This window comes from Onychomys torridus, chromosome 4 (genome assembly GCF_903995425.1).
Source record: "Onychomys torridus chromosome 4, mOncTor1.1, whole genome shotgun sequence".
In the NCBI taxonomy this organism is placed as follows: Eukaryota; Metazoa; Chordata; class Mammalia; order Rodentia; family Cricetidae; genus Onychomys; species Onychomys torridus.
In genome coordinates, this window is record NC_050446.1 from 69,522,924 (window position 1) to 69,539,379 (window position 16,456).

At 43.1% G+C, this 16,456-nt stretch overlaps 1 pseudogene; it reads right to left on the reverse strand.

Moving 5' to 3' along the window:
* Positions 1–13,221: 13,221 nt before the first annotated feature.
* The window catches only part of LOC118581835, a 28,336-nt pseudogene continuing 25,101 nt past the window's right edge, over positions 13,222–16,456 (reverse strand).

The following is a 16,456-nucleotide window of genomic DNA, read 5'->3' on the forward strand; positions in this document are numbered from 1 at the left end:
GTGTGGGTGTATGTGTGTAAAAGTCAGAGGACAGCTTTCCAGAAGTTGATTCTTTCCACTTCACTGATCAAGTTCTGTGTCGTTCTGTCTCACTGCATACTGCAGCCTAGCTGAACTTCGGACCACTGGGTGACTTCCCCATCTTCTACTCCCATGCCTTAGGAATGCTGGGATCACAGATGTGTTCCACCACATCCAGCTTTTCCACATGGGTTCTGACACTCAAACTCAGCCCATCAGGTTGTGTGGCAGGCCCTTTTATCTGCTGATCCATTTTGCAAGCCTGAGCTCCTGAAGTCCTAATGTCCATTGATGGCTTAAAATAAATCCACACCTGAAGCACACACAAGCTTAGAGTTCTCAGATCCATAAGTAAACTCCTCCACGCTCAAGCTGGTTTGGATTGGGTTTTGGTCAACTTGAGAGAACACTGACTAAAACTTTCAAACATCTTTGGTAGTGCAGTCTTTCAGATCTATAGAAAACAACCTGCTTGTTAAGCAAACTTTTTGAAATAAGACCATGTAAAATTCTCTGAAGTTTAAGGCTCTCCTGTCCTCAAGGAAACTTGAATAAGAATTTGAAACATTCTGAACAACTGGAATGAGCTCATTCCTGAGCTGTGTCTTAACACCACAACGGGAAAATCATAACAGTCCGGAACCAGAAGCTTTAGTGCAAGCCAGAGCGAAAGGAGACATGAGGCACTTGGAGAAGCAGATCTCTACTCAACCAGCAGGTGATCACTTTTAGCACCTCATCTGCTCAGAAGTCCCCAGTCACTCACACTCCCTCCTTTCACTATTTGCTTCCTGCCATCCATCTTTCATCTCCTGTGGTCAGAGGCATGCCAGTGTTTTCTTTTCAAATGGCTTCTAGGAATTGCCTTCGGCTTGTTTGGTTCAGTCCTCTGCTGTACACATTTCTTCAAAAGGACATTGTGTCTCATTTCTGCTGAGGAAAACCTAAACAGTGAGAGAATATCATTGTTGACAACTCATTAAAAGGTAATAGTAAAAAAACCCAGCCACTGTTTCATTTTGATCTTACCTGTCCTGACTTACCTGTTAAATGTGAACATAGACTGGATCTGAGATCCTTCCAGCTCCCAGCAGCTGATGTGATAAGTCAACAATGGAATTTGCAGCTGCCTGCTTTTTCTGTTTTCCTTAATCTCTTACCCTTCCCTCAGGACCGCTGTGGGTTGAGAATCGAAACTCCTGACTCCAGACAGGTGTCACAGGAGCAAGGCATTCTAACTCAGTGTGGGTTCCTCACTGACATCGGACTAGATTTAGGAACTGTCAGTCATTTGGAAGACTCTTGTCTGGAGCATCATGCTTGGAGAAGACAAGAAAGAGAGGGATGAAGAGGGAGGAGTGAGGAGAGGGGGATTTTCTTGGCTTATGCCACTGAAAGTCAGGACTTTCATTTCAGGTGTTACTTAAGTGAACTGAAGTTATCCCCACGGACCTGACCTCTACCCATCTCTCCACGCTGGCAAGAGCAAAATGGTTGCTACAAGACCTCCAAGCTTCGTGTTGGCTTTCTGTCACCCAAAAGAAAGGGGCTCAGAATTTCCACTAAGGTGCTTGAGTCCTCTGACATAGGTCACATGCTCTTCTCCTAGCAGTCATCCATTAGTGAGGAATAGGATGGATTGTGGTGGCTGGATGGAGCTAGGCTGCCTCTCCACTCTAAGAGCCATAACTGGAGTCAGAGCTCCCTACCTCAACCCCTGGACCACCAGATTCTCAAGAAGAAACCTTGAGCTTTGAGAAAAGAAATGATTACTGGGAAGAGAACCAACAAATGTTCAAGTTCTTCTCCCAAGGGAAAGACACTTCTGTACCTTCATAATTCTCCTTTTATCCACATTTTTATCCACATTCTGTTGCTTTGATAAAACACCTTGGCTGAAAACAACAGAGGAAGCTAGAGAGATGGTTCAGCAGTTCAGAGCACTGGCTACTCCTCCAGGGGACGCGAGTTTGGTTCCTTACACACATACTAAGGCACCCATAACTCTAGTTCCAGGGGATCAGACACTTTCTTCTGGCTTCCATGGGTACATGTTGCATAGATACATATGCAGGCAAAACACCAATATATGTAAAATAAAGGGAAAAATTTTAAAGCAATTCAGGGGAGGAGAGGTTTTATTTTTTTTGGATTTTTTTGTTTTGTTTTGTTTTGTTTTGTTTCGAGGCAGGGTTTCTCTGTGTAGTTTTGGTGCCTGTCCTGGATCTTGCTCTGTAGACCAGGCTGGCCTGGAACTCACAGAGATCCACCTGGCTCTGCCTCCTGAGTGCTGGGATTAAAGGTGTGCGCCACCACCGCCCGGCAAGAGGTTTTATTTCAGCTTACAAGTTATAGTCCATCATTGAAGGGAGTCAGGCAGGAGCTAAAAACAGGAACTAGAAGCAGAAATCACAGAGGAATGCTGCTCGCTGACCCACTCACAGGCTCATGCTTTTTATGCTGGTCAAGACTACATGTCCAGGGAATGGTACTACCCACAGTGGGCTAGTCCCCTATGCATTGTTCTGCTCTCCATCTGAGATAGGAGATGGTAGCCGTTCTTCCCCAGCTAAGTCTTTGTTTTGGTCGTGTGACCGACTTACCAATTAGAATATGATTCTAGTAAACATGTCATAAAGGATGGCTCCACAGCAGTCACTGTTTTATAAGTCAACAAAAACAAGAGGAATAGTTGAAAGGAAACTGACCAAGCAGCTGTTCAACACCAAGCTGGAGGTGTTGAAGATAACTTTTCAGTAATATTTTTCTAAAAGGCATTTGATAGATGTTTTGCTGACTGACAAGCTAATTCATCAGATGGATAACTATCATCAATGAGAAGCTAAGGAAAGCTGATGGATGAATTATCACTATTACTATGAGTCAGGCAGGTTTATACTGACCAGTGTTTGAAGTGGGTCTTGATGCATTGCTTAATCATAACAGATACTGTAAAATGAATATGGTTGTTTGGGAAAAAGAACCCATGACGGTTGAATAGTCTGAACCCATACACTGGAATGTTTGGATATTTCAGTGGTTTGGTGGATAGTGAGGTGTGTCAGAATGTCTCATAACTTTTAATCTATGGACTATTTGTTCAGTCTGGGAAAAGTTACATAATTTCTCTGAGTATCAGGTTTCTACCCTGGTAAAACAGGAGGAAAAATGCTTACCCTACTTATTTTTCAAAGTTATTAAAAATAGGGCTTCGGTTCTTTTAAGCAGTAGCTTGATGTTTTTCCAAGACAGAATGAAAAATATTTATATGGAAAAAAATGCCAGTACCTCCAGAGAAATTTAGTGAATAGTTTATCCTGCATAATGTACCCTTCTACAGTATACATTTTGTACATCAAGTGTAAAATTTCAACCCAACAAGAAGTATAGATTCTCCAGAACCCCAAAGCATTACTAATGGAGATAATAATACTTCTCATCCTATGTGTCAATAACTCCCAGCTCCCAGCTATGATCTTTAACCCAAAAGCTCAAGAGAAGTCCACAATACATAAAATAAGCATTGTTTTCTAAAGTGAGACATAGTGTTAAGTCAAACAATAAATGAGACATTGGGAGTGTCTTAGGATTTTTATTGCTTTGAAGAGACACCGTGACCATGACAACTCTTACAAAGAAAACATTTAATCAAGGTGGTAGCTTTTTTACAGTTCCAGAGGTTCAATCCATTATGATCATGAAGGGGGAGCATGGCAGCGAGCAGGCAGACATGGTGCTGGATCTGAGAGTGCTACATCTTGCAGGCCACAGGAAGTCAACTGATAGTCACACTGAGGGAAGCTTGAACAAAAGAGACCTCAAAGCCCACCCCCACAGTGACACACTTCCTCCAAGAAGCCACACCTCCTAATAGTGCCACTCCCTTTGGGGGGCATTTTCTTTCAAACCACCACAGGGAGACCTAAACTTTCTAAGTAGAGAAAGTATTTCTAAAGAGATAAGCTAATGACAATTAGAATCATGACACACACTGAAGTAGAGGGAGAGTTAGTTTTCCCACTCTGATTTTGGCTCTGGCTTTATGGACCCCCCACCTGGCTTCTGGTCAAACTGTTTCTCAAAAATTAAAAGGAGTGTTTGCTCTGCACCAGCCTAAGTCCTATTTTCAGTCCTGCATACTTTTCTTATGAGTCCAATGGGCTAGGCATGGTGCTTTGTGCTTGTAATTCCAGAAAACCAGAGGTGGAGGCAGGATTACAGGGAGTTTGGTGCCAACTTGAGCCAACGAGTGAGAATCTGTTTCAAAAACCAAAACCAAAGTTGAGGGGTTAGAGATTTAGCTCAGTGGTAGAGCACTTGCTTGCCTAGCAAGCACAAGACCCTGGGTTCGATCCTCAGCTCAAAAAACAAAACAAAACAAAACAAAACAAAAACAAACAAACAAACAAACAAACAAAAAAAAAACCACCAAAGTTGAACCAAAGTTGGAGATGGTAGTGCACATCTGAAATCCCAGCATGTGGGAGACAGAGGCAGGAGGATTGCTGGTTTGAGTCCAACCACAGCTACATGGAGAGTTTCAGGTCAGCCTGGGCCTCATAGTGCGATCCTGTCTCAGCAAATAAATCCAAAGACAAACAAAAGAACTATGGTTGGCAGTGGGGATGCACACTTATAATTCTAGTACTTGGGAAGTAGTGACCAGAAGAAACGGGTTGTTTACATCCGCCATAGACATACCAAGTAGGTATTTAAGTCTTCAGTATGACATACTTCTAAATGTAAAGTTTTTATATGTTCTTAGAATATTTTGATTTTTTTTCTTTTTTGAGACAGGATCCCACTATGTAGCCCTGGCTGCCCTAGAACTCCCTATGTAGACCAGCTTAGCCTGTAACTCATAGAAATCCACCTGCCTCCTAAGTGCTAAGATTATAGATATGGGCCACCATGTCCAGCCGCTATACTTAAAACATGTTTTTTTTTTTCTCCCTTTATTTTTTGATTGTATGTGTATGAGTGTTTTGCCTGCCTGTCTGTCTGTGTACCGTGTGCCTCAGTCCTGTAGAGGCCAGAAGAAGACACCAGATCTCCTAGAACTGGAGTTGTAGATGTCTGTGATTTACCATGTGAGTGCTAAGAACCAAACTTGGGTTCTGTGGAAAGGCAGCCAGTGCTCTGTTAGGTCCAAAGCCTCCACCCAAAACAGCGGTGCTGATGACAAGGTCCTAAACAGATGGACTTTGGCCAGGTGAGCAAAAGGGTTGTTACTGGGTCAACAAACGCCTAAAGGCAGGTTTCATTTTACCAGAGAAGCAGATTTTATAAAGGAAGGCTTCTGTTTAGCAGGAGCCTCCTTTAATGCACTCCTAAAGGCCAAGTAACCTCAGGCAAGGGCATCTAGTTGTAAGTCAATCCAAACAGCCTGTATCAAGTCAAAGACCATGGTAGGTGTGTGGGTGGCCCCAAAACAGCTTGACCACACAGCTGCCATGACAGGCTTAGAGGCCCAGACTCAGCTTTTGGCAGGCAATACCTGGACCCAGGAAAAGCCATAAGCTGACCCCACCTAATGGGGCCTGTATCTAAGAGGAAGTACCTGACATTCCAAACATTCCCGATACAAATGTCAGACAATCAGGGTCCTGAACCCTGGAAATCCTCTCACCCCAACCTCTGCTATGATAAAAACCCTGCCCAGCCTGAGCTCAGGGCTTCTGCTCTCACTGCTGCATAAGACAGAGAGACCAAGCCCGGGAGCTTGAAAATAAAGGCTCTTTGCTTTTACATACGGAATTTGGTCTCCATGGTGGTCTTTTGGGGTCATCCCTGGGATCTGGGCATAACAGCAGGGAGCATGGAGGTAGGCAGGTTGGTGGGGAGGCAGGCAGGCATGGTGCTGAAGGAATAGCAGAGAGAGTACATCTGATGCACAAATACAAGGCTTTTGAAACCTCAAAGGCCACTTCCAGTGACACACTACCTCCTTCAAGGCTGCACCCCTTCTTTCTTCCCAAACAGCTGCATCAAATGGGAACCAAGCAAGCATTCAAATATGTGAGCTTATGGGAGCCATTGTCATTCAAACCACACTTGCCTTATCTCTTATTTTAGTCTGTGTTTGTTTGTTTGTTTGTGGAGACAGAGTCTCATGTAGCTCAGGTTGGCTTTGAACTCATGGTGTAGCTGAAGATGGCCTCAAGCTCCTGATCCTATGGCTGCCTCCACTTTCCAAGTGCTGGGATCACCAGCATCTGCATCTCTCCCTCTTTCCCTCTCTGCCTCTCCTCCCACCCTTCCCAATCTACATTTGTTATACTGGGCATGGCAGTGGTGGTGCATGTTTTTAATCTCAGCACCTTTAGGACAGAGATGGACAAACCTCTGTCAGGGGAGCTGTTAGTGGGACCCGTCATAAACAATTAAAATTTTCATTCATTTTTATTTTTGTGTGGGTGTGGGTGCCACAGCATGTGTGTAGAGGGTAGAGGACTAATTGTCAGAGTTGGTTTTCTGTTTCTATCATGTGGTACTGGGAGTTGAACTCAAGTCATCCACTGCGCCCTCCCACTGCCCATCTTGTTTCTCTCTGATGCTTGATTTTCTAAATGTCTATTTGCAAGCATGTCAGCAGTAGTTAGTCTCACATGATGGCATTGACTTGAGTTCCTGTGTGACTGTGCACATAGCTTTCCATTGCCATCACAAAATTCCCGAGACAGTTCATTTAAAGGGAGAAAAGGTTACTTTCAGCTCTTGGTTTGAAAGGTTTTGTCTATGGTCACTTGACTTCATCACTTTGGGCCTATGATAACACAGAACTTGTGCCCAATATCAACTTCACAGGAACTCTTCCAATGACATAACTTCCTCCTGTCACATCTCACCTACTGCAGCAGCAATCAGCAATCAACACATGGCTTCAAGAGGACATTACAGCCCAAAGCTTCATCAGTGACCTCCCAGCCTAGTTCACTGACTCAGTTTCTCTAGCTCAGGCTCTACTTTGCAGATACTCAATAAATATTAACTAATGTGGCAGGCTCTCAATAAAAATAAATTTCTGGTCAGGCAGTGGTGGCGCATGCCTTTAATCCCAGCCCTCGGGAGGCAGAAGCAGGCAGATTTCTGTGAGTTTGAGGCCAGCCTGGTCTACCAAGTGAGTTCCAGGAAAGGCGCAAAGCTACACAGAGAAACCCTGTCTCGAAAAACAAACAAACAAACAAACAAACAAACAAAATAAATAAATAAATAAATAAATTTCCAAGGATCATTTGGTAGACACTCAATAAATACTTTCTTTTCCTCTTCACAAGCAGTTCCCCCAGGGAGCTGCTGCTCAGGGGCGCCTTCTGTCTTCAGCTCTTTGCAAGTCCATTTTCCTCCCACAGCGCTTCAGCCAGCGGAAGGTGATGCAGCTCTTTAGAGCTGCTTTTCCTTGGTTTTTTTTTTTTTTTTTTTTTTTTTTTGTCCATCCCTGGCTTGTTCATATGGCACATCATCCTTAGTAATTCTCCTCATTAGTCAGCTTGGTTTCTTGCCCTTTTCTGTAACTAGATCCAAACTTACACTCCCACAACCAACAGGGTTGCGTAAGAGCTGGGAAGAGGGAAAGGGTGGAGGGCAGATGGAATCACTTGCCCCAGACTGGGCTGATTATGTACTCTGCCCTTGGAACACTGCACCATGACAACTTTGGAAGGTTCTTGGCCCCTTGTGGTGGCATACACCGTTAGTCCCAGTATTTGGGAGGCAGAAGTAGGATTTCTGTGAGTTTGAGGATGCCTGGTCTATATAGTGAGCTCCAGGACAGCCAGGATTAGGTTGAGAGATCCTGTCTCAAAAGAAAAGAAAACTTCACAGCTCCTGTGAAGAGGCACCTCAGTTCTGTCATCCTGCAGGCTATTGACCCTTGCTTTGAATGCATAAGCTATTCACTATCCTACCAACATACATCTTTGTTCCCATTCAATCTAATATCTTTAAAGTCACCCTGTATTGAGACTCAGCTTTGACCAAAGATTGTTGTGGGACTTACTGTGACAGAGAGGAAGAGGAGATAATCAGGAGATGCCAGCCAGATGTGGAATGGATGGGATAGATGTAAAAGCCACATGGTAGAACATAGATTAATAAAAATATGGGTTAATTTAAGTTATGAGTCAGAGGGAGAAGCCTAAGCTAAGGTTGAGCTTTCATAATAAGTCTCCATGTCATTATTTGTGAGCTGGCAGGCCAAAGGAAGGTCCAATTACAAAAGATGAGATTTGGGGTGGGGTGGGGGTGGGGTCAGCATAACATGAAGATGCATTCAAGGCCAGGAGAGCCCCTGGTCATCACGTCTTTTTGCCATACACCTCCACCAGTGTAATGCCCCCTGTCATGAACCTTCTTCAAGGAGAACAGATGGGCTGACCAATCTTGGAATTTTAAAGAACAAAGAGAAAATCTCAGAACTGTCAACCACAGCCAGTTTATGTAAAGGTCTTTCAACCATGACAGCTGTCTTCCTAGCCTTTAAACCCTACCAACTAAATGATCAGCACCAAGAGTCAGATATCTGTCCTTGTGACATAAGTTAAAGTGTTATTGTCTGCATGGTAGAGGCTGTGGCCATCATGTAGTATCTCTCACTAGCTCCTAGCTCTAATATATGAAGAAAGTTTTTATTATTCTACACCATTTACTAAATTAGGCTCTTAAATGAGTCTAATCAATATTTGCACCCTTTTCATTGTTTATTTGAGACTGATTCTTATTCTGTGGACCATGCTGGTCAGGAACTAGCTAGGTTGCCCAAGCTGGCCTGAAATATGTGGTTATCCTCCTGCCTCAGCCTACTAGTTACTAGGATTGCAGGTATAAAACACCATATTTAGATGGACTTCCCCCTCATCCCTCTCTCCTTCCCTCCCTTCCTTCTTTTCTTCTTTCCCTTTCTTTCTTCCTTCCTCCTTTCCTTGGTTTCATGTAGCCCATGCCACCCTCAAACTTTATAAGTAGCTGAAGATGACCTTGAACTTCTGATCCTCCTGCCTCCACCTCCTGAGTGCTGGGATCATGAGCATTCAACCAAAGTTGCCCAGGGTTATGTGACTCTTGAAATAGAGCCAGGGCCTTCTGCTTTCTAGGCAAGCATTGAACAGACCAGGCTACATCTTCTCCTAGGTTTTTCTATCTTTAAAAGGAAATTTCTTGTGTAATTCTTAATTGCTACACTTGATTATATCACATAATTTTACACTTTAGTGGTGATCAACTATGGCAACTGAAAAGACTATGGGTTTGTAGAAAAGCCATTTGGGGAAACTATTGCTGTCCAGCAGTGTCCAGGACTCCCAGAGGACAGGAAGGAAATTCTTCAAGAAAACAAAGAGGGGAGGGAGTAATAGGAAGACTGCCCATGCATGCCAGAGTGCTATGTGTTAATGAAACTTGTTTGCCCTGCTTGTTCTGCTCGGTATGCTAAAAGGGTCTGTGTGGTGATATATTGTGTCCCCCAATATATTGTGCACCCTAATATATAAGACCACTTAGCAATTCATCTTATAGGTCTGCTGTTGGGTTATCTGTCTGTGGCAGAGACTGAGATCAGACATCATCTGCATCTGAACTGGGATTTCATTTGTAGAGCAGAGCTGGTCGCAAGGTGACTAGAACATAGAGTTCCATGCTGGTGTTTTCCTGACATTGGTCTTGGATTCTTGTTGCATTTCATATTTCTAATCCCATGGCCCTCTCCCCATCTCAAAGGAAGAGAAGAGATAGAGAATTAACATGATTAAAGGTTGAAAATGACAAGTCACAAAATATTTTTAAAAAAATCCAACCCACTGAGTGTATTGTCTTTGCAGTACATATCAAATGCAGCATTTTTCTGGTCTCTCTGTGTTTGAAGATTTATTTATTTGTATTGTGTGTGTATGAAGGAGTGTCCGTCTGCATGTATGTATGTGGCTCACATGCAGGCAGTACCTGAGAAGTGCAGAAGAAGGTGATAAAACTGATGACACAGCTTGTGTTGAGCCACCATGTGTGTGCTGGGAACTAAATGGAGTCCTCTGCAAGATAAGTTCCATTATCTGCGGATAGTTTCTCCAGCACCTAGTCTGTTTATGAAACTATTTGGAGATCCAGATTCTGGTCTTGCTAACCACAGCTGATAGTGAATAATGTGGACCCCAACTGGCCCAATCACATTCACCTGTAAACTTAAGAGTCTAGACTATTTCAAAAATGATTTTTTGTCTGGGGCTCTTGCTCAGTGTTAGAGCACTTGTCTAGTATTCATGAGGCCTTGGGCTTGAAATCTCCACCTTTTTTTGTAAACAGAAACAACACTAACCAAAACCTTTGTTTTTCAGAATGACCTCAGACTTACAGAAAAGCTGAAAAACAGCACACACACACACACACACTCACACTCACAGTTACACATACAGTGGCATACATATAGGTGTGCACGCGCGCGCGCACACACACACTTTTAAATCATATTAGAGTCAGCTTTTTATGCAATGATCCATGCTCCTAGATCATTTAGTGTTTCTTCAAGGTAAAGATATTCTCCCATATAATCAAATCCAGACCTCAAATAAAGAAATCAACACTGAAGGATCATTACCTGTTAAAATAAAGTCCATTCACCTAACATCGTCCTTATATTAATAAAAGGGTTTGTTCACAATTATTTCTTATATTTTTCTAGATTAGATCTTGGTCTATTTCAAGACTTTTGCCAGTTATCCAAATTAAAACTGTGGCAGGACATCTTTCTCTGCCACGCCCACAGACTTCTAAGTACGACCCCTAGAGACCTCAGGTCACAAGGCTCCATCACTAGACTACTCTGGCAGGCTTGATCCCTGGATGCATGTGATCGGACATGCCTCCACCGCTTGGCAGATTTCGGGCAATGTAGAACCCACACTTAAGGCTTGGCACAGAATCTCTCACACACTCTTCATTTCCCATGTGCCTGAGTCTGGCAGCTGCTCCTGTATAAATGTTTGGAGGAAGGTGATGATGTGAACCCAAAGATGCTGAGAATAGTTTGGAACCAAAATGGCAGGCACACCAGCACACCAGAGGCGCAGCTGCTTTCTAGGGGCGTTTGTCTCACTTGCCTTGACCGGTGCCCACATCCTTGCTGTTTCTAAGCGTTCTGGTCCAGTAAGTGCAAGTTGCCATTAGTTTGATCAGTTTGAAAAGGTTGCCTTAATAACATGGAGAAATGGGGCTGGGGATTTAGCTCAATTAACAGTGTTTGCCTAGTATGCAGGAGACCTGGAGTTTGGTTTATCAGTGCTGCATGTCCTGGGCATGGTGGGTCACATGTGTAATTCCAGGAGTTGGGAAGTAGAGGCAGGAGGATCAGAGGCTCAAGATCCTACAGTCTGGACTATGTGGACCTTGCCTCAGGAAAGTGGGAGGGCAATATGGTCCACAAAGGTTCTAATGGCTCTGTGCTGGTATTTTTATTAAATGAGCTAAGGATGAAAGAGCAAGCAATAGTGACCAAGTATCAGGCGCCTATGGAGAGCCTGCTCCAAGGCCACCACCAGGGTAAGGCAAGAAAATCCACAGAGGGGGTGAGTGCTGGACTTTTTCTATCTGAGGGTATTTAGAAATAACTTTCTGTCTGTCTGGCTGGTAAAATGAGAAAACACACATGCTTTCTGATGGTGAAGACCATCCATAAAAAGCTGCATCACACTTAACAGTAAAAGATGGTTGGGGATTTAGCTCAGTGGTAGAGCACTTGCCTAGCAAGCACAAAGCCCTGGGTTCGATCCTCAGCTCAAAAACAAAAAAACAGTAAAAGACAATACTTCTTCTCTAAAAGGAACAAGCCAAAGACAGCCACACAGACCACTCCTTCAGTGCAATACTGGAAGTTCTAGTCCCTGAAGTAAGAAAAGTACACAGACTGGAAAGGAAAAATGCAGCTCCTATTTGTGAATGACATTGTTATCTGCATAGGAAATCACAAAGAATTCACAAGAGCACAACTGACTAGTTGAGTGGTAATTGCACGTATATTTTATAAAAAAATTACCAAACCATTTTGTATCTACAGAAATAGAATTGATTCTTGTGAATTCTTTGTGATTTCCTATGCTTTTCTTATTTCAGAAAGGAAAGCCTGCTTACAAAGGTTTAGAGGAAAGGGACAAGTTATACTTTTCTGAATAATTCAGAAAAGAGGCTTATTCACAACCCAGAGTGGCTGCCTGTACACTACTGAACTAGATGTAGGGGTTCTGGGAAGAAAATGTACACTAATGCCCATCTCTTAGTATGGCTTCCTAGGAGTCCCCCCTTAGCCACAGTAATTGAACTGGGATGTTATGTCTCCACCCAGGTCGAAGACTCCACTCCATTGACCAGGAGTCTTTTCTACTCTAGCAGGGGCCTGGTATTCTTTCCATGTATACCTAGATAGCCTGGGTTTCAAAGACAGAACCTAGCTACATTGCTGTGTACTAACAAGCCTACCATGTGATTGGATTTGTTCTGTCTGTTTTCGGTATTATCTTAGTTAAGGTTCCTATTGCTGTAAAAGACACCATGACCATGGCAGCTATTATAAAGAAAACATTTAATTGAGGAGGCTCACTTACAGTTTCAGTGGTTCAGTCCTTATCATCATGGCAAGAAGCATGGCAGCAGGTAGACAGATTTGGTTCTAGAGAAATAGCTGGGAGCCCTACATCTCATATGCAACAGGAAGTCGAATGAGACACTGGTGGTATCCTGAGCACTGGAAACCTCAAAGTCCACCCCACAGTGACACACTTCCTCCCAACAAGGCCATACCCATTCCAACAAAGCTACATCTAATAGTGCCACTCCCTATGAGATTGTGGTGGCCAATTACATTCAAACCACCACAGGTATCAATGATATACTGATCTTATATAAGTTGAGAAGTATTCTTTATTTTAGAAGAGATTGAAAAAAAGTAGTGGGGAGGGCACATGCCTTTAATCCCAGCACTTGGGAGGCAGAGGCTGAGCCAGGTGGATCTCTGTGAGTTCGAGGCCAGCCTGGTCTAAAAAGCTAAAAAGTGAGTTCCAGGAAAGGTACAAAGCTACACAGAGAAACCCTGCCTCGAAAAACTAACTAACTAACTAACTAACTAACTAACTAACTAACTAACTATATATAAAGGGAGATAATATCAACTAAACCCTCCCACCTTCCACAGAAACCCATTTAATAAGTAGACTTCACCTGTATATAAAACTAATAATTTTATAAGAAGATATAACTGTAAACAAGGGCACAGTGAAACCAATGAACTTAAGTTTTACATGGGTAGAAAGGTTTATTGGGGATATCTCCAGAATAGCTTAGGCTACACAAACAAACAAACAAATAAACAAAAAGAAAAAGAGAAAAGGAGCCAGAGTGCTCAACTATTTGCTTCACTAGTAAAAGGAGACTTTACAGTTTCAGCAGTAACTTAGAGACAAAGGTTCTAAAAGAAAGAAAACAAACAACATAAAACTAATGAAACTGATGAGAACCTGAGGTAGAAGCTGGTCAGGTGGAGCAGGGATCCCAAGTAGCAATTTGGAGTCTTTGTCCAAGGCCAGGAATGCTCAAAGGGAGTTCTGGTCCTCGGTTCCTTGGTCCTAACCCTGCCCAGATGCTAAAAGTGAGGATGTAACAACTCAGAGGATATCCTGACACCTTGTGTGTGGGCCAAGTGGATGGACAGACTGCCTCCCCCTGCCTCGCCCCAGTGTCTGCCACCAGCCTTCTAAAAAGACCCCAGACTACCAGCTCAATGGTACCTCATTTCCTGGGACCCACTCTTTCTAGACAAGAGCTCTGATTTCTCTGAGTTCCCAGCTACGAATCAACAACAAACTTCTAAGTCACCCTCTGTATTCTGTGAACTTCCTTTTTTGAATTCATCAGATAATAACTTGGAAGTCACTGACTCAGTCAGAGTTTTATGTGAACCCGAGTGTCTGGCATCCCAGCCCCTGGGAGGCCTACTTGAAGCAAGAAGAAAGTTCCTGTGGACTCAAAGGATACCTCATTTTTCCTGTATCATATCCACTCAAGAGTTGAGCTTCTCAGGAACCCTTAAATCAAGGAGTGGTTCTGGCCTGGAATCTCATAACTCAGATTAAGAGGAAGATGTGAGCTTGAAGCCAGTCTGAGCTACATAGCAAGACCCTGTCTCAAACCAAGGGCTGGGATGTGGCTTGATGGGAGAATACTAGTCTAGTGCATATGGGCTAGATTTTATTCCTAGTACTGAAAAAAAAAATTCAAACCAATTAAATTTGAATCTCTACTTGATCTTAATTAAAAGTAACAAAAATTTCCTTGAAATAAGATATTTTTTCATACTCTAGAAAAGTGGCTTCATTCCCATTACTCCTTATACTATTTCTGTGTACTTGAGGAGATCACAGAGACAGCACCCAGCTATTTGACTCTCTGTTTATTTCTGGCTTGGAATCACTCTGTTTTGTTCTTCACGGATTTAATCAGCAAAGACAAGGCAGGGTCTATGGGCCGCTTCTGTGCCGGCTTTCCTGTGTCCCGCTGAGCTCCCTCTACTGCTTGAGTAACTAGCTCTTCTTTGTGTTCTCGCTGCTGGGCATTCTCCTCCAGAATTTTTTCCATAGCTTTTGTTTTCTTGAAATTAGGGTCAGAGGGATCCAAATTGAACAAGTGGGAAGTTTATATTGCCTGAAACCGTGTGTCACTAACATTTACCTGCAAATCCAAAAGGAACAAATAGGTAAATAGAGGCAAAAAGCTGTTGGTTATTAATAAACAAGTGTGTGCACTATGCAATGAGACATTAGAACCATTTCTACAATTTCAAAGAGATTTTTACTTTGTTATTTGAGACAAAGTCTGTCTTTTAATTCCTGGCTGGACTGGAACTTGCTGCTTTTGAACACAGGATCCTCCTGGCCTAGGCCTCCTGAGAGCTGGGATTACAGGAATGTGCCACCACGTCCAGGGTAGACTCAATGGAATCTTAAGGCCTGCCCTTCAGCCACGATGTGCAGGGTGTGCTGCTGTTCTCTTCCCCCAAACCAATCTATCTGAAAGAGAAGAATAGTGGCCCATGTGTATAGTGGTCTCTAACTTGGGATAATTACTTTGACTGACTAGAGAAGTAGTTCCCAAGGCTTCTCTCCTTGCTTAGCATAAGATTGACTTCTATCCATCATAAATAAGTCAATTGGGACACTGTCTAACTGCCTGAGTTTAAGCAGTCACTGCACTCTATGTAATTTTAAGAAATTTTACACTTGGTATTAAAAAAAAAAAAAAAAAAAAAAGTAGCTACTAGCTAAACCAGGTAGTACTGGGCAGTAATCCCAGCTACTCAGGAGGCTAACTCTGAAGGATTTCAAATTCAAGGCCACCTTGGGCAGCTGTTTCAAAATATAATGCAAAATGGTAGTTGCAGATGCTGCTCAATGGTAGAGTGCTTACTAAACCTGTGTAAAGTGCCAGGTTCAATCACCCTGGAACCATGTGTGGGGGTGAGGAAGGGGGAGCAAAGAAATCCACCCTCCAGTCCAAGATCTGGTAAGATACAAACCCCAAACTTATCCATTTCTACAAAAAGCATTATGGTTCTACCTTGAAAAGTGTACCCTTCAATCCAGCCAGGCTTAGTAATGAACAACAAAGAAAAACCTGAGTCTACTGGAGACGGATCATAGCTTTACTTAGTTACAGTGATGGCAACAGACAGGATACCAAGAACAACAAAGGCAATCTCATGAAAATTCTGTGTGCGTGCATGTGTATGTGTACAGGTGCCTGTGCCTGCATGTAGAGACCAGAGGTTGATGACAGGTAGCTTCCTTTATTGCTCTCTACTTTATATTTTGAGACAGTTTCTTTCATGGAAGGTGGAGTGTGGTGATATTTTGTTTGTGCTAAAATGTGTTGATAGTTTATTTGTATGTTAATAAATAAAATTTGGCTGGAGATCAGAGGACATAGCAAGCCATAAACACAAAAGTCAGGCAATGGTAGCACATGTCCTTAATCTGATCACTTGGAAGGCGGGGTCTCTATGTGTTCCAGGACACACTAGGGAACAGCCAAGCGTGGTGACACATGTCATTAATCCCAGTACCAACCATAGAGACCTAGAGGTCTGTACAGACAGGCAAGAAGTGAGGTAGCTGGGCTAAGAGCCAATGAGAGGGCAGAACAGCAAGGCAATAAAGGTGCAGGTTAGATAAGAAGTGGCCCTTTTGGTAGCTGGAGAGCTGGAGAGGTAAGGTTGGTGGCTCTCACTATTTCCCTGATCTCTAAGGCTTTCACCCCTATATTTGGCTCCATGTTTCTTATTTAATAAGACAGTTTAGAAATTCATCTATACTAGAGCTTCATCACCTGGGTAGGCTGGCTGTCAGCAGGCCCCTGGGATTGGCCTGTCTCCATCCCCCACAGCCCTGGGGTTATAATCATATGC